The sequence below is a fragment of the Balaenoptera physalus genome, assembly GCF_965194825.1.
Source record: "Balaenoptera physalus genome assembly, chromosome: 13".
NCBI classification, from domain to species: domain Eukaryota; kingdom Metazoa; phylum Chordata; class Mammalia; order Artiodactyla; family Balaenopteridae; genus Balaenoptera; species Balaenoptera physalus.
The window spans coordinates 2,292,274-2,314,675 of record NC_138892.1 but is presented as its reverse complement, the minus strand read 5'-3'; positions in this window follow the sequence as shown (position 1 = coordinate 2,314,675).

Sequence of the window (22,402 nt, the reverse complement as noted above, 5' to 3'; positions counted from 1 at the left end):
GCGCTTTGCTCTGGGGAACCCTGTTCACAAACATTTATTTAGTGCCAGATGAGCGTGCAAGAAGCTGAATAATTAGATGGGGTCAGACATCGGAAAAGGGCCTCTTGCTTCCCGCTCTGGACCACAGTTTTTGCATCGGCAAGTGGGGATGCTGTAGTGCCTCCCTCCCAGGCAGGTGGGGAGGAAAGGAGAAGCTGATCCATCTTAGTGCTCGGAAGGGACCTGTTACGTGGGAAGCGCTCAAAACACCGTAGCTGTGAGATGTCAAATCCCGCACTTGGACCCAAAGGCGGCCCAGCATGAATGGAGGGATGTGGAGGGAAAGGCCACACGGCAGGAGAAACCTGGGGTCCTCCTGAGTCAGGGTGAGGTGTGGCTGCCTCCGGTCTGGAGACCCTGAGGTCCCTGGAGTGAAGGGACAGCCCACCCTGTCGCCAGTGGGTGGCTCCAGGACTCATGTTGAATGGCGATGCCACCAGACTCAAAGGGGAGCCACCGGGGGCGGGGTTTGTGGCGGGCGAGAGTTCAAGTCAGGCCGGAGGTTCAGAGCCTGGACGGAAGATGATCTTGGGGACGGGATCGTTGTGTCCTAGGAAGGGAGGATGTCTCAAGTTGTCTCCTGGGGCCCTAAGGAGCAACCCGAGGGCCAAGGGTCAAATGTTCAGGGAAGCACCTTACCGAGAAAGAGCTTTGAACGTCCGCTCTGCCCCACCAGGGACAGGCTGCCCAAGACCCACCCCAAGTTCACCGGACACAGCGAATGGTCATGAGCACAGACCCCCAAGGGCGTCCCTGCTACACCGAGAGGCAGCAGCGAGACCCCAGGCAGCGTAGCTGGAGTCTCTGTGGCCAGGTTCTTCCCCTCAAATGCTGTGGCCTTGAAGGCCTCTGAGACCATCCACGCAGTCAAGTACAGCACTCGGCCCATGCCACACCCAGGCAACTCTTACATTCAGGCTGCCGGCCACTTGCAGGACAAACTGGCAGCCGCTCCTGCAGGGAGTGGGGCTCAGGTTATGGGACCTGCCAGTCCTGGGCTTGGGACAGGTGACAAATATATACTATTAATAAGGAACCACCATGATCGGGAGCCCAAGGGCTTCACATACACCAGCTCTGGTTATTCAAGCAGGCAGCAGGGTCGGTGCCATGGCTCTCAGTTTTCAGCTGGAGAAAATGAGTGTCCCTCTGCTTCAGTGACCTTCTCTGGGTCAGACAGCCCATAAACGCTATTGCTGAGGCAAAGCCAGATGTTATTTGCACGACCTACCCTTGATGTTCACAGCGATGCCAGGCCCCGGTCGCCGCCCTGGCTCTGCGGGGTCTGTGCGAGGTTCTGCCCGAGATGAGTGTGGTCCATGTCAAGCTGGTTCACAGCTGTGTTCTCCGGGTCTGGCCCAGGTTTGGCACTTCATAAATATTTTTAAATGAGCTAATAAATAAGTAGTGGGAGCCGCAGCCGGGGAGAGTGGTGCAGAGTGTGCAGCAGTGAAGGATGGACCTCGGGGCGTGTTAGTATGTAGGGGCCTGACACTGGAGGCATGGCCTCATCACACAAGCACAAAAAGAATCTGGGCAACGCCAAGGCAGAAAAGACCAATCAGCATGAAATAGCCAGGGAAGGGAGACCAGGAGCACGCGAGACCTGTACAGAAATGAAGGAAGGGGTACACTTACAGAAAACCCAAGTTCATTATCCTGAAAGAGAGTGTGAAACAATTTCAGCAACAGAAAAGGCCCTCACTTTGTGGATGTTTACAGATGATGCAGAGAAATCTCTCCAGACAGAGCATCAGGGCAGGGCTGCTCTGAGCTCAGGAGAAGGAAGGCAAGGGGCCCCTTGGCTCTCTGTGACCTTGGGTTTCGTAAGGACGTCCAGGCCTGCGTCTGCCATGGCAGCAAACCTCACAAGGGGCAGACAGACCATGCCCAGCCATGTAGCCATCTCCTGGGTGATGGCGGGTGGGGAGGTGGGGGATGGAAGCTTCCTCTTGTCCTTAAAAATAGCTTAGTTTCCAACTGTTCTGAACTATATGGTGGCCTTTGGAGCAGAGGAGAAGGGAGAGCAGGGCTTGAGACTAGCACCTCTGCTTTCACTCTTTATTTCTGTTTTACTTGTTTTATTTCTTTGCCTATAAGCCCCATCACAGGATGCTGGACTCAGCATCCGGAAGTGCATTCCCTGATTCATCAGTTCTCACCTGGACTCTCCTCCGACTTCGTTTTCTACCTGATACTAAAGGGATGCTGCCTGCGGATGGCATTTCACTCAGGAACAGCCACCGTTTTTAGCAGAATGAACCCATTCCTTCCCTCAGAGGCACCAGCTGAAGCTGAGGCCACTCCATCCTTTGGTGGATGTGTAAGAAAGCTTGGCAGGGGAGACAGGCCCACACTTTGGGAAAGTGGCCAGACACCAAGATGGACTTACTTCTTTTCTTGCTATGATGGAGCAAACATGAGGTCTAACCATGAGGTAACAAGAGTGATTATTTAGGGGCCTGGATGAGACCATCCAATTCCCAACCCTACCTGAGTCATGGTCCTTTCAGATCCAATATTGTTTCTTAAAATAAATACTGAAAATGACTTTGAATCAAGGACAAGACAGATATTGGCCACTTAATGATGACCCAGAGATTAATGAATGAGTAAAATATTCTCTGGCTAAATTGTGAGATTATTTTCCAATTTTGCCCTAGAAAGAAGCATTCCGTTTATTTAACACAGCACTTGGCATTTTGTCATAAACATGTGATGGCTTTGGGATGCAGAAGACAAGTGACACCAAAGATCTCTGTCATTCCAGCAGGACGGCAACACCTGGGCCGGTGAGTGAGCCCCTCCTCCGCACTCCTACGTCAATCGATGTGAGGGAAGGGCCAGGCAGGTGCTCTGCTGCCAGGCTGTACCCTTCCCTGTATTGAGAGCCTGATTGATGCTAAGCCTCAGCTCAGATTCTCCCATCATTAGCTCACTTATTTCTCACACTATTATCAGGAGGGCATATTCAGATCCTAGTGTTACTGCTGGAGAATTTGCATCCAAGGGTATCTCCACCAGTCTCGCACACGGGAATTGGAACTCAAGTCTGTGGACTCCAAGTCTGGGCTCTTCCTAAAGGGATGTGGCATCTCCTAGCAGACGTGCAGGCCTTGTCGGGAAAAGGGAGGGCTGCAGAGTTGCCCTCTACCACTCAGGATCTTTCAGAGAGACCCGCTGGCTGTGAGCACACAGCTGAGTCAGCTCTGCCCTGGAGGAAGCACCGTCTAACGTGGACTCGGGTGAGGTCCAATGCCTCTTACCACAACCTTAAAGGGGTCGTAAAAAATTACTAGAGTTGGGGCTTCCCTGGTGGCGCAGTGGTTGAGAGTCTGCCTGCCAATGCAGGGGACACGGGTTCGAGCCCTGGTCTGGGAAGATCCCACATGCCGCAGAGCAACTGGGCCCGTGAGCCACAATTACTGAGCCTGCGCGTCTGGAGCCTGTGCTCCGCAACAAGAGAGGCCGCGATAATGAGAGGCCCGTGCACCGCGATGAAGAGTGGCCCCCGCTTGCCACAACTAGAGAAAGCCCTCGCACAGAAACGAAGACCCAACACAGCCATAAATAAATAAATTAAAAAAAAAAAAAAAGAAATACAACCAAATTAATTGAAAAAAAAAAAATTACTAGAGTTATGTGTCCTGCAAACACCAAGGACGGAGGCACTTATATCTGACAGTCACAAGGAAGTTATCACAGATGATAAGACACTCTTTCATCTGCGTCCAGAGGAAAATTGGAATGAGACAGAGGGACAGGGAGGGCCGAGCTGCAGACAGTGAGGGAGGGGCCGCCTAGACGTGAGAGAAGGGGGCCTGGGCCTGGGTCCAGGGCCTTGCTGATGAGCTCATTGGGATCTCCCTCCCCCAACACCGAGGAAGGCTACAGGGAGTTTAATAGGGGCGCAGGCATCCCGTGGGAGGCTCAGGAGGGGTCCACGGGTCCCTCCTTCTGTGGACCAGCGCTTTCTGAGCACGTGTACCCATCCAGCTCCCGGTCTCAGACGACATGCAGATGGAGCTCGGAGGCTCCTGCGCTCGTGAGGGCGGCAGAGGGAAGCTGTGCCCAGGGGAGCGGGGTGGGGGGCGTCTCATGGGGCCCGGAGGCACCTGCCGTGAGCCTGAGGGGAGAAGGAAACAGGGAAGGACAAGAAGGAAATCCTTCTGGAAAACAGGAGTCCCATGGCAAAGGCACAGAGCAGAGGAGAAAAGACCACACATCTGGGACCACGAGCTGCTGAGAAAACAGGGAGATGCTGAGTTCCCCGGAGGCAGCGGGGAGGGAGGTGAGGCTGCAGGGGCCACAGCACAGCCCGGCCAGGCTGGGGCTGGGCAGCTGGAGGGAGCCCCGGGGGTCTGCGGGCAGGGCATGATGGTCAGGAGTTTATCTGAGAGAGGACATGGAGAAGGGGCCGGACCAGGCTCAGGGCTGCGATGTTGGTCCAGGCGAGAGGTCCAGGCGAGAGGTCCAGCGCTGAGGCTGTGCGCAGGGAGCGCAGGAAGCATATTTCAGGGACATTTAGGTCACATTGATGGAGCACCTGCGTACTCCGGTGACATGAAGAAGAAGGGGGAGGGAGTGATCCCTGGGCTCTCCTGGGCCCCTGGGGAGGGCGGCTCCACCCCCAAGGGAGCCTGGGAGGAGGGTCAGGGCTGGGGGAGGAGAGCAGCCGGGTCGGGGCGTGTGGGGTTGAGGTGTCTGTCTGTGTGGTGCCCAGTTACATCAGGGGTGGGAGACAGACGCCGTGTGGGGCTGGGGAGAGTCCCAGGGCTTTGAAAAAGGTTTTGGAGGCATCACCACTGGCTGAGAAACTCCCCTCAAATGGCAAATCAAGTCAGGAGAAAGGGAGGTGGGACCAGAAGCCAGCAAACTGTTCTACTCGTGCAGCGGACAGAGCTGGGCAAGAAACGTCTGCTGCCAGACGAGCACGCCCACTGCTCTGACCTTCCACCCCATCCAGCTGAAACAAGAAGAAACACATAGTGAAGGAGACGGAGAAAATCCATGACATTATGGGATAGCCAATGAAGGAAAACCTCGCAAGCAGACAGAATGCTTGAAGATTTCTGGGAAAAATAAAGGAGATGGAACTGGAAGTCTGCAGAAACTCAGAGTGAAGTCGAACACAAAATATGTAAAAAGAAGCTATTTTCTTTCCTTTGAAGGAAGTTCCAGAGAAACTGCCAAGGCAGAGGCAACCAACAAAAGACAGGGGAGGGGAGGGTTGGGGAGGGGTGGAAGGTGGAAGGTGCTGGGCAGAGGTCAGGAGCTAGAGGGCATCTGGACGCTGTGTACCCACCCTCTCACCTGCCCCAGGATGAAGCCCCTGTGGGGAGGGGACCCCCAGGTACAGGAAGTGTCAGGTGGGAGAGAGAAGCAGACCGGACCAGGGCAGCCCATGACCTGCAAGACAACTGCCAGGGAACGAACCCAAAGGCAGGTGGAGCTGATCTTGAGCTTGGCTCGGGCTCCATCCAGGAGGAAGGGTCTCTGAGTCTTGGGTACAGGAGACCCCAAGGGCGGGATCTGTGACCAGAAAAGCAGGGTGTATTCTGGATGACCTGAAGCCCCACCCTTGGGAGACCCACTTCCTCCACACCTGCTACTCAAAGGTGGGCCGTGGACCAGTAGCCTGGCCTCCCCTGGGAGCATGTTGACCTGCAGCATCTAAGCTCCAGCAATGAGACCTTCCCTCCCCCCAGACCCGTGCCCACTCTAGCTTAGAATTCCATGCTGACCCCGAGAGAGGACCAGGGCCCCAGTGGTGGCCCTGGGGAGTGTTTCACTCTCCCTAGGAGGTGGCCTTGCAGGCGGGCTGGGTGTCACCTGGCCATGGTCGGACAGCCAGCTCTCTTTTATGGGTTGCGTGAGGTCAGAGGACCTTGAGAGACCAGACCCCACTCCCGTGAAGTTGGGATGATCACGACCCCCCTCGTGGGCTGATGATTGGAGAATTAAGTGAGAGAATCTCTGCAAACACAGCAGCCTGGGGGCTGGACACTGTGGCCTGAATCCCGGCCACTGTGAGCCTGAATCCCCGTTAGCGAGTCCAGCCAGGACCCACCTCCCATCTGCACCCTCGCCCCACGCCCAGCCTTCCCGGAAACAGAACCACCAGCTTCAGGCACTGGCTTCGGGACAGTCCCCCCAATGGGAACAAGGTGCTACTGGATCTCGAGTGTTCAGTGGTCACCCCCTCGCACCCCCAAGATTTCTCCCTGAGCTTCTGGAAGGAGTGGCTTTGTCTGTTCCTCTTGGGGTCCTGATGCCTAAGAAATAGTTTATGTACAGAGAATGCTCAGTCCAGTCACCCCCTTATCCATGGTTTTGCTTTCCCAGGTTTCAGTGACCTGCAGTAAACCTAGTTCCAAAAATATTAAATGGAAGATTCCAGAAATAAATAATCCATAAGTTTTAAATTGTGAGTTAAATTTTAAGTTCTGAACAGGGTGATGAAATCTCACACCATCCTGTTCTGTCCCACCTGGGTCCCCAACCTTCGACGTGGTCCCGGCTGATGACCCAGGTTCACCCGAAGCAGGTGGTCCTCCTTCAGACTCACCCAGAAGGTTGGTAGTAGCCTGAGTCTACATCAGGATGCCTCCGTCATTCACCTCACTGCATCTCATCACCTGGCACTGATCATCTCACATCAGCACAAGAAGGGGAGGTACAGTACAATGAGATATTCTGAGAGAGAAAGACCATATCTGCATAACTTTTAAGGTATTTTGTTAGAGCTGTTCTATCTTATCATTGTTGTTCATCTCTTACAGTGTCTAATTAATAAATTAAACATTATCATAAGTATGCACATATAGGAAAAAACATAGTATAAATAGGGTTGGGTACCATCTGAGGTTTCTGGCATCCACTGGGGGTCTTGGAATGTATCTGCCAAGGGCAGGGGGACCACTGTTCACTCTTGCTAGAGGGATGTGTGAAGGAAAGAAAAACACTAACTGTGAGCTCAGACATGCAACTATTTCCTTGGTTGGGGAGCCTCTTCCTTCCCTCTGCATTTATCATTAGAATGCGGAATTTTCATCCTTTGCCTGAAAACTTCGCTATGTCTCTGCCAAAAACAGCCCTGGTGGCAGGAAGCGGGTCGTCCTGAAGTCAGCCCCCCACGTCTGCAGGGACTGCGGACACGGGGCCTCTCCACCTCCTGCTTCCGTTTCTTCATCATTAGATTTCTCTCACAGTCCAACACACACACAGAATCAACGAGAAGAATCCCTGTCTTTATAAAATGATATAAAATACAAACCCGCCTGTTACCCATTTTGTGTGAATGGACAATGCGGTAACTCTTTGCTGGGAAGTTTCTATTTCTCCAGGACAATGGTTCACACTGAACTCATTCTCCACGGGGTTTTATGAATTACAGTGGAGGACAGGAAAAAAAATACACAAGTCTCTGGAATCCCAGAAAACCAGGGCTAAGAGGGACTTTAATGATTTTGGAGTTTGAAAATTTTTAATGTGCTCGGGAGACCACTAAGACATCGTGATATATTAAGCTTGAGAAACTAAAGTTATTAACTTATATGAAAGCTGATGCCTTGTTATCATAGATTCTAACACAGACAGGCAGTGCTGGGCACAGAGGTTTCGGCAAATTCGTGGAGGACACCTCTGGGCTGAGACGATTCTGCCCTTGCCTGTCTATCCTCCTGCTTGGGGACATGCCACTCCCTGGGTGTGGACGGTAGAAGCTGCAGGCGGAGGCAAGGGGGTCCCTCAGAAGTCAGACTGAGCACTTTTGTCCCAGCCCAAAGCCCACAGTGGTGACTAGGACATTGGTGGGGGAGTGCACAGACGCTCCTGCTGGACTCAGGAAGTGGGACCCCCTTTCCTACTTCAGTCCTGGCCCCCGTAAGTCACTGCCATTTATTCTTACTGAGCACCGCTGTTTAAGGCCTCCCTGTGGGCCCTGAGGGGGGAGCTGGTACAAGGGGGAATTGTGCATCCCGGCTGTGCGTCCTCTCAGCTTCCCAGCTGACGAGTCTGACCCCCCCCCCCACCCGCCAAGATCACTGCACTGACCTCATCACCACGGTGGGACGTGAGAGCACATTTCATGCACTCTTTTCAACGACTGATATAGTTTGGGTGAAAACACATACGTCTTTGAGGCTTAACGTTGCACATCCTTTACCACGGAGATGCGATTATTTACAAACACCAGTGTGCACACACTCCCACACTCTCTCTCTCTCTCAGGGTGGAGAGGTGTTCTTCCCCTCCCTCAGCATCTGCGATTAACCTGGACTCTTAGAGAGTGGGGTGGCATGCCTCGCCTCAAACTCCACCTCCCAACCTGCAGGAGGACTTCTGACGGAGCAGGGACACACGCTGATCTGTGCAGGAGCCGGGTGACCTGTGTGCAATTAGATCACCAAGATGTGAGGGTCCTTGGACCTGACTTCTCCTGGTAGCCAACTACCCCGGCTGCAACACTTCAGAGTCATCAGAAATAGAAAGAGGGAACCTCTTAGATCATTAGAGGGGGCTGGTGTAAGCTGGGTGCCCACGCTGGAAAAAACAATAAACACACACATACACACACACACATACACACACACAAATACACACATGCACACACACACATGCACACACATGCATGCACACACACATGCATGCACACACATGTATACACATACATGCATACACACACACACATGCATATACACATATACACACGTACACAGAATTAAAACAGTCTCACTGATGGCAGCAGGTACAAGCGCCCCGTCCCAGATCCCACCTTCTTTGATGTGACTTTGCAACTCCTCCCATCAACAGGGGGTCACGGTCCCACCCTATGAGTCTGGGCTGGCCGAGGCACGTTCTTGGAAGGGCACAGAAGTGCTTAGTGCCAGTTCTGTGCCAACCTGAAGAGGCCCCCCAGGCCCTAGTTCCCTGTCCTAAAAGGCTGACTCCATGGTGGGAGCAGGCCGGGCAGTCTGGCTGGGGATGAGACACTGCCTGGGGGGGTCTGGATGCCCCAGCTCAGCCCCCATCGCAGAGAACGTTCCTGCAGGGTCCATGGAGCCACTTCTGAGACCAAAAGCGCCCCTGGGTATGTGCATGCGCCCGCTGAAACTAGCTGCGCCCTGCCCATGGCTGCAGACCCCCACCCATGCTGGCCGGACTGTGGACTCGTGCGCAGGGGTGAACCACTGCGGGGCCTTGGGAAGGCATGTTACTCAGGGACAGGTAAGGGAAAGGCCAGCAGCGTGTCAACTGGAAACCATGACACAGGACAACTTCACGGTGTTCATCCCAGGAGCCTGGAGCCTGGTGCGTTGGGCCCAGGACTGAGCTTTCTGGAAGGAAATGGCTGAAAAAGTTTTGAACTTGGAACAGAATGAGCAACAGCCGGGTTGTGAAACAGCCAAGGGTTGGGAATGGGGCAAGCAGACGGGGTTGTTGAGAACAGGTAAGAGCTGAAATGCACACAGCAGGTAGGTAAGCACTTTACACAATCAGCACCTAATCTTTAAAACAGCCCTAAGGGTGGGGACTATTCTCATTCCTTTTTGCAGGAAAGAAAGACAGAGACACTGAGGTGAACATGAGTTGCCCAAGGTCATAGAGCCCATCCCCTTCCAGGGTCAGAACTCCCTCCCGGCCTCTGTCTGTAAAATGATTCAGAGCGCGCAGCAGAGGCTCAAGACAGGTGGACCAGATGGATGTTGGCCCTTGAGGGAGATTTGAGAAAGTGGTTATGGGAAGGAGCCTGTGTCTTGGATTTGGAAGGGGGGAGGGAAAGCCATGGGCATCACTCCAGGTTGTGTCCAAGGTGGGCTGAGTTTGACAAGGTTTTGAGATGCAGCTCAGCTGGCCTGACAGCTAGGCTGGAGCGCGGGGGCCGGGCATCACTGGAGGAAACTTGAGCCCCCTTGGCTGAGAGGGGGACCCCCGTCTGAGCCCGTTCCTGCTCCCGGCTCCTAGGGATTCTGCTGGAGTCTCCTTGACATTTGGAAATCTCTGGGTCCAGAACACCACCTCCTGGATTCCTCGTTGTCATCGAGCGATTTAAGAGAGCTATGGGGTCACCCAGCCTTGAGGAATTTCTGAAGAAAAAGAGGGCATTTGCAAATGAGAGCATTACCCCCATCACCAAAGAGAAGATCAAGGAACAAAGAGGTTAATTAATTTTCTCTGAGGTCTCACTGAGAGTCAACTGCTTACCTGGACAAGAAAATTTAACTCTAATGATTTTACGGGTGACGCACTCGGTGTCTACCGTCCTGCTCCCCATGTGGCCGTGGCATGCCCCCCACATTCACCAGCCACTCCTGCGCCCACTCCTTCTACCAACGACCCCAGAAGAAGCTCTCGGTATAACGTTAAGATTGATGAAACTCCCTCGTAAGTGCCAGGTCATTTGATCCTGAGACCATGCCCACGCGACAGGCGTGTTTACGACGTGCATTTTGCAAACAGCTGGTGTGGACGGAGCTGCTTCTGTACACAGGGTTCTCCAGCGGCTGGGAGTCAAAGCGGTGCTGCCTTGGGAACCTGGCCGGTCACTCTGGGGGACGGGTGGGATGGGGCCCAAGCTGGGTGCGCGGGGCTCGGCTCCAGACGCCTGGTGGGGAGCAACTGAGTGGTGAGAAGAGGCGTCAAGGTCTGGATGGGGGCTGGTGAGGAGGCCCCAGGGAGGCAGAGAGGCCCGGAGGCATCTCCGTGGGTGTGCGCCCTTCAATGTGGCACACGACTGGGGATCTCCAGGGAGCCACCACTTCCCTCCTGAAGCCACAGCCTCCCTCCCTGTGGCCTGGCCAGCTCTGACCCACCTAGGAGGTCTCTGCCCCTTTCACTGCCTCCTTGAGGCTCCTGGTCTGAGGGGAGCCCAGAAGCCTGGCTGGAGGCCCTTCCCGGCGCCCCAGGACTGTGCTCTCACTTCCGGACAGCTTGTTGCCTGTAATGTAGCTTCCTACCTCTGGCCTCTGGGGGCAGGGCTCCCTGCATCTTATCCCACAAGTGCTCCCCGTGGCGTCACCAAGCTCCTGGGAAACATCATCCCTCAGTGAGCGTCTGCTGAGTGGGGGGATGTTGGGAGGATTGAGTGAATGTGTTCCCCGTCTGGGCCTCGGGGTTGGACATATACTAGGTGCTCGATAAACACTTGCTTGATGAATGAAGGGAGTTCTCAGCTGTGTGACTTGGGCATTTTCTTTGCTTCTTTAGTAAAATAAAAAAAATCACTTCTGCAGAGAATATGAGAGAATGATCCTGAGGCCCCCATTAGTTTCTGTGATGGGCTGAACTGTGGCCCCCAAACACACCAGGTCCTGCCCCCTAGAACCTGCGACTGTTCCTCTACGTGGTAAAAGAGACTTGCACTTGTGATTAAATTAAGGATGTTGAGATGGGGAGATGGGAGCTGGTTTTGGCGTATCCAGACACCCCGTAAATGCGATCACAAGGGTCCTTAACCAAGGGAGGTGGAAGATGATTTGATCACGGAGGAGAAGAAGGTAACATGACAAGTGAAGCCAGATGCTCCGAGAGGAAGGGGCCGCGAGCCCAGGCCTGTGGACTTAGAAGCTGGAAAAGACACGACAACGATCCTCCCCTAGAGCCCGCGGAAAGAATGCAGCGCTGCCAGCTCCGTGTGAGCTGGAGCTCAGACTTCAGACCCTCCCACTGGAGGAGAATGTGTGTGTGTGAAGTCACCACTTTGTGGAAATTTGTCACAGAAGCTGAAGGGAACTCATACAACCTCTATCCGTCCTTGACCCTGAAACCCTGTGCTGGAATCGAGGCTGGGGGCTCACATGCTCCTGGGTGACCACCTCTCCTGGTCCGAGAAGAACAGCTGAGGATGCCAGCTCTTCCCCCAGGAGCCAGGTGGGTCTCACACACCCCAAGGCCCTGCTGGTCCCCCACCCCAACACCATGGCCAAGTTCTCAGAATCTGCAGCGGAGGACTCCAAGGGCAGAGCAGCATTCTCCCAGACTCACGCCACGCCCGGGGTGGAGGGAGGGGGTCCCCATCCCGAGGCTGCACAGCCTCCCTCGGCAGGGGGCAACCTCTCGCCACCACAGCTACCGAGAACGAAAGCTGTGGGTTCCTTTGAGAATGAAGCCATAGAGAGATCATGTCCTGTCTCAGGAATTAGCCTTAACTGTGTCCTTCTCCTTGGGGCCATCAAACTTTCTATTCGCCAGAATATTCTTCACCTGTGTCATCACAAACACAGATTGGCAGAGTTAGACACACTCCAAAATGTGTCTTCCAACTTGTTCTATGAGAAAAGAGACCATTTCTTTAGGTTCATAGTGAAGCCATGTTTTCCACTCTAAGAAGGAAAGGTCATCTTTGAAAATCAACGCTCATCCTAATATCCATCTGCAGTGATTTGACTGTGAATGTCAAGTTTAGTTATTGGTCCACGTGTCTGAGAAGCTGCCCCACCTGGGATGCTCCCCCAGCTCCTGGGAGGACTGGGGAGTCTTGGAAGTGGGGGTCTCCCCTCCCAGATGGGGAGCCGGGTGGCAAATCTCACACACGACCGTCCCCTAGCATCAGACATCAGAATGCCTGGATTCCACTCCTGGGTCCCTGACCTCCCCATTGTAGCTGCCAACTTGATCTGTCCACTATTAAAAATGCAGCAGATGGTACATAAAATATGAAGCCACTTCCAAAACTACATACACTCCAACTCTGGGAGGCAAATAAAATCTGATTAATCATCTGGAACAGAAGCCTCGACCTCCAGCTCATTGAAAATGTGATTATTTCTGTCCATGTTTGAATATCTTCTGGAATAGCAAGAAAGCGCTCATTCAGGGCCTGACAGCTCTGGCTGAGCGAGAATGAGAAGCGATTACCCTTGGCTGGCAGCTCTCGCCAGGGCTGCCCATTAAGCCCTGATTTCCTCCCCGTTTCTTTTTCTTTTTGTTAACCACCATCAATGCCACGGCAGCGTTCAGATTCTCCATTTCTTGCGAAGAGGCCATGCACGTCCTCCAGTTGTGTATTTGCTGTCTGTATGAGTGTCCTGTGGCTACTGTAACGGATTGTCACAAGCCTGGTGGCCTGAAACAACAGAAATCAATTCTCTCACAGTCCTGGAGGTGAGAAGTCCAAAATCAAGGTGTCTACGGGGCCACATTCCTTCTGAAGGCTCCAGGGGAGTGTCCTTCCTGCTTCTTCCAGATCCTGGTGGCTCCTGGCTTGTGGCCGCATCACTCCAATCTCTGCTCCATCTTCACAGGGCTTAATATTCCTCCCCTTTCTTGTGACACTTGTCATTGAATTTTGGGCCCTCTCGAATCCAGGATGATCTCATCTTGAGATCCTTCACTGTATCTGCAAAGACCCTTTTTCCAAATAAGTTCACCGTCACAGATTCAGGGGTTAGGATGTAGAAGATCTTTTGAAGGGTCACCGTTCAGCACACTACCCCCCCAGTATTATCTCATTGCTTTTGCTGGCTTGTATGGATTCACTTTAGGGGAGAAGATCACTATCATGTTAAAAAGTGGATCTGCTTTGCCTGTACGCAGAAAAGCATGAAGATTCTCAGAGAGGAGGGGCCGCATGACTCCCCAACACGCCTGTGCTTCTTTCTGGTCCCCAACACCGGCCGGCACCACTCTACTTAGCCAGCTCACGGTCATAACAAAGGACCTGTGAGGTGTCTCACAGCTGGTTGTCTCACACCTGTGAGGTGTCTCACAGCTCTTGAGGCCTCTCTCCTGAGCCTGTAGACGGCCGTCTTCTCCCTGTGTCCTCACGTGGTCATCCCTCAGTACATGTTCATGTCCTGATCTCCTCTTCTTAGAAGGATCCCAGCCAGATTGGATTAAGGCCCACCCGTACGACCTCACTTTACCTTCCTCACTTCTTCAGTGGCCTCACCTGTCTCCAGTAAGGCCACACTAGGGGTTAGGGCTTCAACGTGCAAATTTTGTGGGGGACGGAATTCAGTCCATAACAGCCTCTAAAACTGACGGGCAGTTTTGCAAGCCCCCCCCCCTTGACTCAGTTCCCCTAAGGCGTGTCAAGGCCCGGGTCGAGGGGAGGAAGAGAGGGAGGAAGTTGGCCTTGCTGGCTGTGTTGACAGAGCACCCCAGGGTTTGAATCTTGGATGTGAAAACCATGCCCTTTCAAGGCAAGGGTGTCGAATCTCCAGAGAGGGTCAAGGAGGAGGGGGCCATCCTCTGGTCCAGGTGCAGCTGTTGGACTCATGGGGAGGCAGGGACATACGTGGTCATGTCACCAACAGTCTGGTACAGGCCCGACTCTGATAAGTGTTGTGCCGGACGGGAATAAAGCTCCCAAACCTCCGCTGCTGTCCCTGCCCCAGCCTCGCCTCAATCTAGACAATAGCCTGAATGGGGGCTGCCCCATTCAGGAAAGCAAAACAAATTAGGATGCCTGGTTAAAGTTCAAGTTCAGATAAAAGCATCATTCGTTTTTTTGTAGAAATAAGTCTATATTAGTCTGCTCAGGGAACAAGTACCACGGACGGGGCAGCTTAAGCAACAGATGGTTATCGTCTCACAGCTTGGAGGCTGGACGTCCAAAGTCAAGGTGCTGAGAGGCAGGGTTAATTCCAACGTGTCTGCCCTTGGCTGGCAGCCAGCCGCCTGCTCCCCGTGTCCTCACACAATGTCACCTTTGCACAGGTGCAGGGACAGGGCAAGGTCCCTGGTACTTCTTCGTATAAGGACATGAATCCTGCCAGGTCAGGACCCGCCCTTCTGACCTCACTTGACCTTCATTACTTCTTTAAATTTTATGCAACACCATTCAGTCCACAGTGAAGTCCCAAATACTCCATGGGGCAAAATTATACTAAAAATGTTCATTGTTTAACTGAAATTCAAATGTAGCTGGTCCTCCTATATTTTATCTGGTAACACTAGCCTAAATCCAACCTTCCTCTGAAAGGCCAGGCAGGTGTTGCTGGCCAGAGATGCAGACCTCTTAGGGTAGCTCACTCATCCCACAGATGTTTCATCCCAGGCACAGAAGACACAGCCCTTTTGAACACCTGGCGCTCAGGTGGGTCCAGCCTGGGCCTGGAGGCAGGTGACCTCAGGGTGGGCCCTGGTACGAGTCCCAGCTCCACTGTGAATTTCGTGTTTTTTCCATCTGTTCTGAGAGAACACGCTTTTTGCAGGTCTGATGAGAGCTGTGTATATTATGCACAAATCCGGTGAAATAAATAGTGGGTTTCCCATTTTAGGAGACAGAGAGGCCCCTTAACCTGCCCGGACCCCAACCCCGGGATACGGCCAGCAGCTCAGCCTGCCTGACAGATTGACAGTAGTGCATCATGTTAACCGCCCTTTCCCCGAAGTTCCAGAATTATTTTAAGTCCTAATCGTGTTATAATCTTGATCCATTCTTCAGTTCTAAAACAATTAACAATTTTAGAATACCTTTCCAGGTTAAAGGTATCCAAGCCCAATGAAATTGTTCACGTGTGAAATAAAATTTGCACGTGCCAAGCAAAAATACCACACATGTTGCTCACAGGCTACTTTCCTGTTTTAAGTTTCAAATGCAAATGGGAACTTCAGATGGTCCCACAGAATGACGGAGCTGAGGCATCTCATGTTCCAGGTCTCATGTTCCGGGTCTTTCTCTTTACGCTGTGCACTGCTGCTTATTCTAGATCTTCTGCTCAGATGAAAGCCTACGTCCTGATGTGGGTGGCAGGGCACAGACTGTGCTCCGAGGAACAATTCCACACTGTCCAGAACTTTCACTCACAATGAACCCACATCAATGAGTCCAAACGTGCCAGGGCCAATGCTGTAACTGGGATATTTAAAAGTCAAAATCCATGTAGAATATGGCACTTATTAAAGGTGGAATAATAAAAACCAGCTAATTTGAAGTTTTTTTGTAAGTGTGTGGGTATACGTGTGTGTTCATGTGTATACGTGAGTGTGAGAGTATGTATATGTGTGTGTATATGTGTGTATGGTGTGTGTGAGTGTATACGTATGTGTGTATGCGTGTATGGTGTGTGTGTGTGTACACTCACGTATACAATGAAAACTCCACAGTAAACAGAGTAATCATTTAGCACCTAGAACAAAAGGGTATTATTTGGGGGGTGGGTGAAGGATATTTTATCCTGTTCAGAATTAGAGGTGAAAAGTAACGATAAAAGCCTACTGACTTTTCTCCATTCTATTCCTGTTTTTCAATTTTCTACAGACAATGCATCCTTTTACAGCCTGTCCTGGACTGAACAGCCCCACCCTGGGGGCCATGCTCCTCTATTGCCTGCCATGGGGCAAGTCTCTGTATCTGCAGGGTCTCGGACTGGGAAGGTCAAAGATGCTAACAGCATTGGCGTTTGGCTCTCTGACATGGAAAGCACGACCCCCGAGTCTGACCCTGACGATAAACACAGGGTTCCAGCCACACCTCACTCCTGACATCAACCTGCTGAGTGTTCCCTTCCTACCCACCAAATAGTCTACTTAGATTATCAACTAACGCAGGCCCTGCTCCTGGGGGGAAGGGTCACCGTCCCCTTCTGCGGATGAAGACACTGAGGCTCGGGCATGAGTTTCTAAAGACATGTGGCTCTCAGCACTGGACCCAGCTTGGCACCCAGGCCCGCTGCCCACCAGGTCCAGTCCGTTCACACCGGCCGACCACTGCCCACCAGGTCCAGTCTGTTCACACCGGCCAACCACCCTTCCCTGTGACCAAGCAGGGTCCCCTCTTGGCGCCCTGGTCTGTGGGCTCGCCCAGGTGCTTGCAGATTTCTCTGCAAGGTTAACACCTTCTTTGTGTTTTCGGGAGGAGAGGAAGAAGGTACAGGGCTGATTCTCCGTGGCCATTCCTGCCAGCGCGGCTGCATTTCCCAATCACCCCGACGCTGGCACTGGGACCACAGTGCCATGACGCAGTGGAGGTGGACGTGGTCGGAAGAGGGCAGCCAGAGGGCCAGGCCTGCACAAGGCAGCGTGGGGGCCGTCCATCCCGCCTAATCAGATCAGCCTGGCAACCCTGATCTGCCAGAGATGTCTGGCCACGTCTCCGATCAGATTGGTGACAATATGCTGTCCTGTTCCCCAAAGCGACTTGGCCAGAGAGCGATGGCTGGCGCAGGGCACTAACCCAGTGCTGTCGGGCTGAAAGGAGGCCTAGGCTGGATTCCCAACGCCCTTCGACGCCAAGCTCAGGAGTCTGTCCTGGATCATGCGGCACCAGGGACCTCGCCACTGCCAGATGACACAGGCCACCTGGCTCTCATGACTCCAGGGCCGGAAGCCACTTTGAACTTCATCTGGTGACTGGGGCAGGGCAGGCCCAGGGCTGGTCTGAGGGCACTGGCAGGGGTCCTAGGAAGGCCAGCCTGGTCCATACGCAGCCTCGGGCACAGCCCCAAACCTCGGCTGGTGAGAGGCTCGCCCCAGCCAGCCTGGGGCGGCCTTTGCTCTGCCAGGAGGGGGGTGGGTGTGAGCTGGGTGTGAGCTGGGCGTGCCTCGTGTGTGCTCTGCAGAGGAAGAGCCTCCCCCTCCCCCAGTGCTTGTTGGCCTTCTCTTCCTTCCATGAGATAAATGACTGGGGGAGGGGGTGCCCTGAGGACGAAGGTTCTGGATTTCCCTCCATCTGGGAAGAAACAGGAGAAGCACTGGGCTGCAGACAGGAGTCACGCTGAGGATGGCAGTGTGCACGCTTTCCAAGGAGGGACCGCAACCCAGACCCCCACCTGGAGAAGATGCGTGGCCCAGGCACCCTTGCTGCTCTGCTCGCATGCTCTGCTCTGCAATCCAGGGTCTAGTCATTGCTTAACTGGCACTTTCTTTGTTTTCATTATGTGTAAAGCAGAGGGAATTTTTAAACGTCTGTCAACCAGAGGAGCATGTCCCAGCCCCGCCCTCTGGGTGCCCTGCCCGCGCTCCTGTTAGGAGAGGACCCCGAGATCTCCCTATCGGGGCTGCAGGGGTTGCAGGAAGCCCAGGCACATTTGAGTTGCTGGTGAACATGCATCATTTTCTAGAGTACGTTTGACCTAGAGACACAAAGGCATCCTGTGCTGTATTTGTTCACCCGGGCGGCCCGGTCCCGGTCTCCCTGTTGCGGGAGCCATGAAGACGGGAAGGAATTCCAGCTGCGTCCCTGGGAAGGGAAGAGCCGGCAGGCCTGGAGGGAAGGAAGGAAGTCAGCAGAGTCGGGCTGCCAGCAGGGTGGACCCCTGTGTGCACACCGGGTCCCAGGGCCAGAGTGGAGGACGCTATACTCAACCTTGAGGCTCCTGTGTCTTCAGCCCAACCAGTCGGAGCTGGAATTTAATTCCTTTCAGGTACCGGTGAGCTGCATGCAGCGGACCAGAGGAAAACTGGGGCTGCCTGGCTCTGGAACGCTCGACTCCTGTCCTGGAAGAGGAAGGGGGTGTGGGAGCTGGGCAGGTAGAGGTTCTCCTATGACACCGAGGAGTCCTTCTTGCTTATCCTGCTTACAAGCTAGACCCGCAGACCAGGGTTAAGTATGAGTCACATATAAACCAACTGTGCACCCTTTACACCACTGTCTCCTGTCCAAAAAGATGCTTCGTCAAATCCAGGTCTTCAAAAATAAAGTTATTTTATTTTTATAAATAAATTTACCAACAGCTGGTACTTCACCACCACCAAACAGGTTTCTTCATGGGCTAGGTAGCTTTCTAGCCATGGAAGTGTTCAAGAAGGGTCTTGGGTGAACTAGCAGGAAAAATACAGCACCAAAAGGATTGGAGTAAAAGCCCTCTAGGGTCTCTTCCAGCTTCTAGACCATCCATCCATCCAACCATCCACCCCTCCATCCATCCATCCCTCCATCCCTCCATCCAAGATTTATTGTAAACTCTTTTGTGCCTGGCTAGTATATTTGGGAATACAAATTTATCAGTCCCAGCCTTGGAGAAGCCATCTAGTGGGAGGTGGGGAAATAAATGGGTGAATAGACAGTGACAGACAAGACTCACTGTCTTATAAACGTCACGAATTCAAAGACCACACCTGGATTTCTGCTCAGAGCATTCATTGTAATTATCTGTCGACTAGGTGAACCTATGTGACATTAGTGTCATGGCCCAGACAGGGAGTGAGGCTTTGGTCCTGACCAGCCTGGCTTCCAAGTCCAGCTCTGTGTGGCCCTGCACAAATCCCTAGCCACCTTCCTGACCTTCAGTGTCCTCATCTGTAGGCTGGAAATTAGCATGTATACTTTGCCGTTTAACGTTAAGCGATAGAATGATGTGTGACATTGCCGCTCGATCACTGGAGGTGTTGGAATGACGGTGGTGATGATCACAACAGCAGAGCTTGGGACCTACAAGGACCAGCAGGATGGAGAGGGCGCAAGACACTGTCCGGAGACAAGTGGGCTCGAAGCAGCAGGCGGACACATCAGGAACGGGATCCGGTCGGAGGTGGAGGTGGCCATCGCAGTCGTGTCTGGAGTTAAGCACTTGGAACCGGGGAGATAAGACAGGATATGAGTAGGTTGGGAGCAGACACGGGAGGGAAGGAAAATGCTTAAGCAAGGACTGGGAGCAAAACCCACGTTCTCATCCTGTTTCCGTGTTTCTACCGAAGTGTGCCGGCTCAGCCTGAAGACAAGGAGCAGGGGACCCGCCGAGAAGTCAGAAGGCTCCTCAGCTTGACACCCCGTGGCTTCCCTACAGCATGGATGGTCAACACAGATCACGTCCCAAACCAGCTCCTGGAGGCTGCATGGAGGATCTCCAGGGGGATTAAGACTCAATGGGAGAGAAGCTGAGATCGATTAGTGATGTCTGCCACGGGCAGCAGTGGACAAAGCCGCAGTGTGTGTGCTCTGCTTTGCCCCTAAGTTAGAATATATGATTGTGATCCTCATAGATTAGCCCCTCCCAGTCAGACTCACAGTGACTCATCCCACATGGGCTGAAGCAAAATAAAATCCTTCCTCCAGGGATGAAGGCCCTGTCCTTTCCTATCCGGAGAACTCACCCACAATTCAAGTGCCTGCATGGCTGACATGATGCTGAGGAAGCCGCTGGAAGATGCAGGATCAGAGCATGGTGTGGAGGTGGGTTCTTGTACTGGGTAGCATTTCATGGAGGCCCAGAGAGGGCGGGAGGCCTGCCACAGCACACTGCAGAGAACAACCTAGCCAGCAGAAGCTCCCACACCTCTAGGATTGGACCAAGCTGGAAACCTCCACCCAGCACCACAGCCCTGCCTGTCTCTGTTGGCCTCTGTAGTCCCACCTGCATTTCTTTTCAGACCCCTGCACCTCAGGGATCTCAGTGCCCTCAGGTCATGCTTCTGTGGGCCCAGGAGACATCTTCCTCCTCTAAGCAGAAGACAATTCGGTTACTTAACTTTTCAGGAAGCTATTTTTCATCTCATATTTAAGTTATGTCTCCCCATCTCCACATTTTTATTACACTGCCTATAAGATTCTGTCTCAGGGACTTCCCTGGTGGTGCAGTGGTTAAGAATCCACCTGCCAATTCAGGGGACACGGGTTCGAGCCCTGGTCCAGGAAGATCCCACATGCAGCGGAGCAACTGGGCCCATGAGCCACAACTAGAGAAAGCCCGCGTGCAGCACCAAGACCCAACGCAGCCAAATATAAATAAATAAACTAATTAATTAAAAAAAAAAGACAGAGAAAGCAGATTGCTCCATCTCCTTAAAAAAAAAAAGATTCTGTCTCACCATCTATTTCCTTAATCAGACTGAGTCCTTCAAAGACAAAGACTGTTACCTGCTGGTGGATGCCTGGGCCCATCGCGGATCCCGGTGGGGGGCGCTGGGGCTGCACACAGGGTTACTTTGCTGATGAATACTACACAGTAGAAGCATCCAGGATTCACAGGTGAAGACTCGGTCCCAGCTTCCCTCGCCCCTCCCTGCACTCCCCTGACAAAGCCTGGGCTCTCTGTACAAACACCACGGAGGAGAGTGTGGCTCCCGGTGGGTGTGCGGGGGCGAGAACGCTGACTGCCCTCCCAACACCTGGGAGGCTCCCTTCAGGAGGGGCAGCTGATCTGGCCCCGAGGGAAGAGCAGGCTGGGAGCCTCATCCTGACAGCTGGCTCCCTGCCTGAACACCCCCACTGCTGTGCTGCCAGTGGCTGGACTCCTCTGCTGGGGTTTCTGACCCAGTGGAGAAGGAGAGCAAGGAGAGGGTTTCTGCTTTTCTGCTTTAGGAGCAGGAGTTAAAAGCTTGTCATGTTAATATACTGCAGAGACAAAGTATAGTTATTAGCTAAAGGGAAGAAGATACCTCTAGTCTAATAATAAGTGTATTAACTTGGATCTATGTGGTGTTGCCTCCTTTCCAGAGTTCCAGGTGCTTTTATAGAGGTGACCTCATCTGTCCTCATGGGACAGTAAAGGGCAGGAGGAAAGGTCTCTCTGGGAGCAATTGGGGAGCCACAGCTCAGAGAGGTCAAGTGACTCCTTCAAGGTCATGCAACCCATCAGCAGAAAGAGTGGGACCCCGTCATCACGCCCACATGCGGCCTGGGGTCTCTGCACTGAATATTAACATGCTCCTTTCTGTGGTGTCTTGGAGCCAGCCAGGTCAGGAGGCCATCCCGTCCCACTCCACCAGCCAAATCCCATCCTACAGGTAGAAGGTGAGAGTCTCCGTCTGTATGTTCTAAAGGGGGCACTGGTTGGGGCAATGATCTCATGCAGCTGTTTGAACTGGTGCAGAGGGTGATGAAGGTGAGTGTCCTTTGTAAAGAGCTCACCCCTAATACGTCCACAAACTGGGGCCGAGGGTTGGGACCTGGAACACAGAGGCATGAACGCTGATGTGTGTGCCTGCTTCCAGATCTCCACTCGATGCCCACCCTAAACAAGCAAGTCAGGCTGTCTGTTTCCCGTGGCGGCCACAACAAAGGGTTCAGCACATTTATTTTCCCACAGTTCTGGAGGCTGGAAGTCCAAAACCGAGGTGTCAGCAGGGCGTACCTCTGGAGTCTCTCAGGGAGAATCTGCTCTTGCCTCTTCCAGCTCCTGGTGGCCACAGCTCCCTCTGCTTGTGGGAACATCACTCCAACCTCTGCCTCCCTCTTCACATGGCCTCCCGCTCTGTGACTCTTCCCCGCGTCTTCCCTCCACGTGTATCTCTCTCTGTGTCTCTTCTCTTCTTATGAGGACCCCAGCGATTGGACCAGAACCCACCCTAATAAGCTCATCATAACTTGACTACATCTGCAAAGACCTTATGTCCACATAAGGTCACATTCATAGGTACTGGGCTTGAACATGTCTTAACCCATAACACAGGGGGTGAGAGGAGTGGTGAAGAAAATCACCTTCCAATAACGACCCAGTAATGGTCCAGACACGGTCCCCGGCATCCTGTGAGTCCA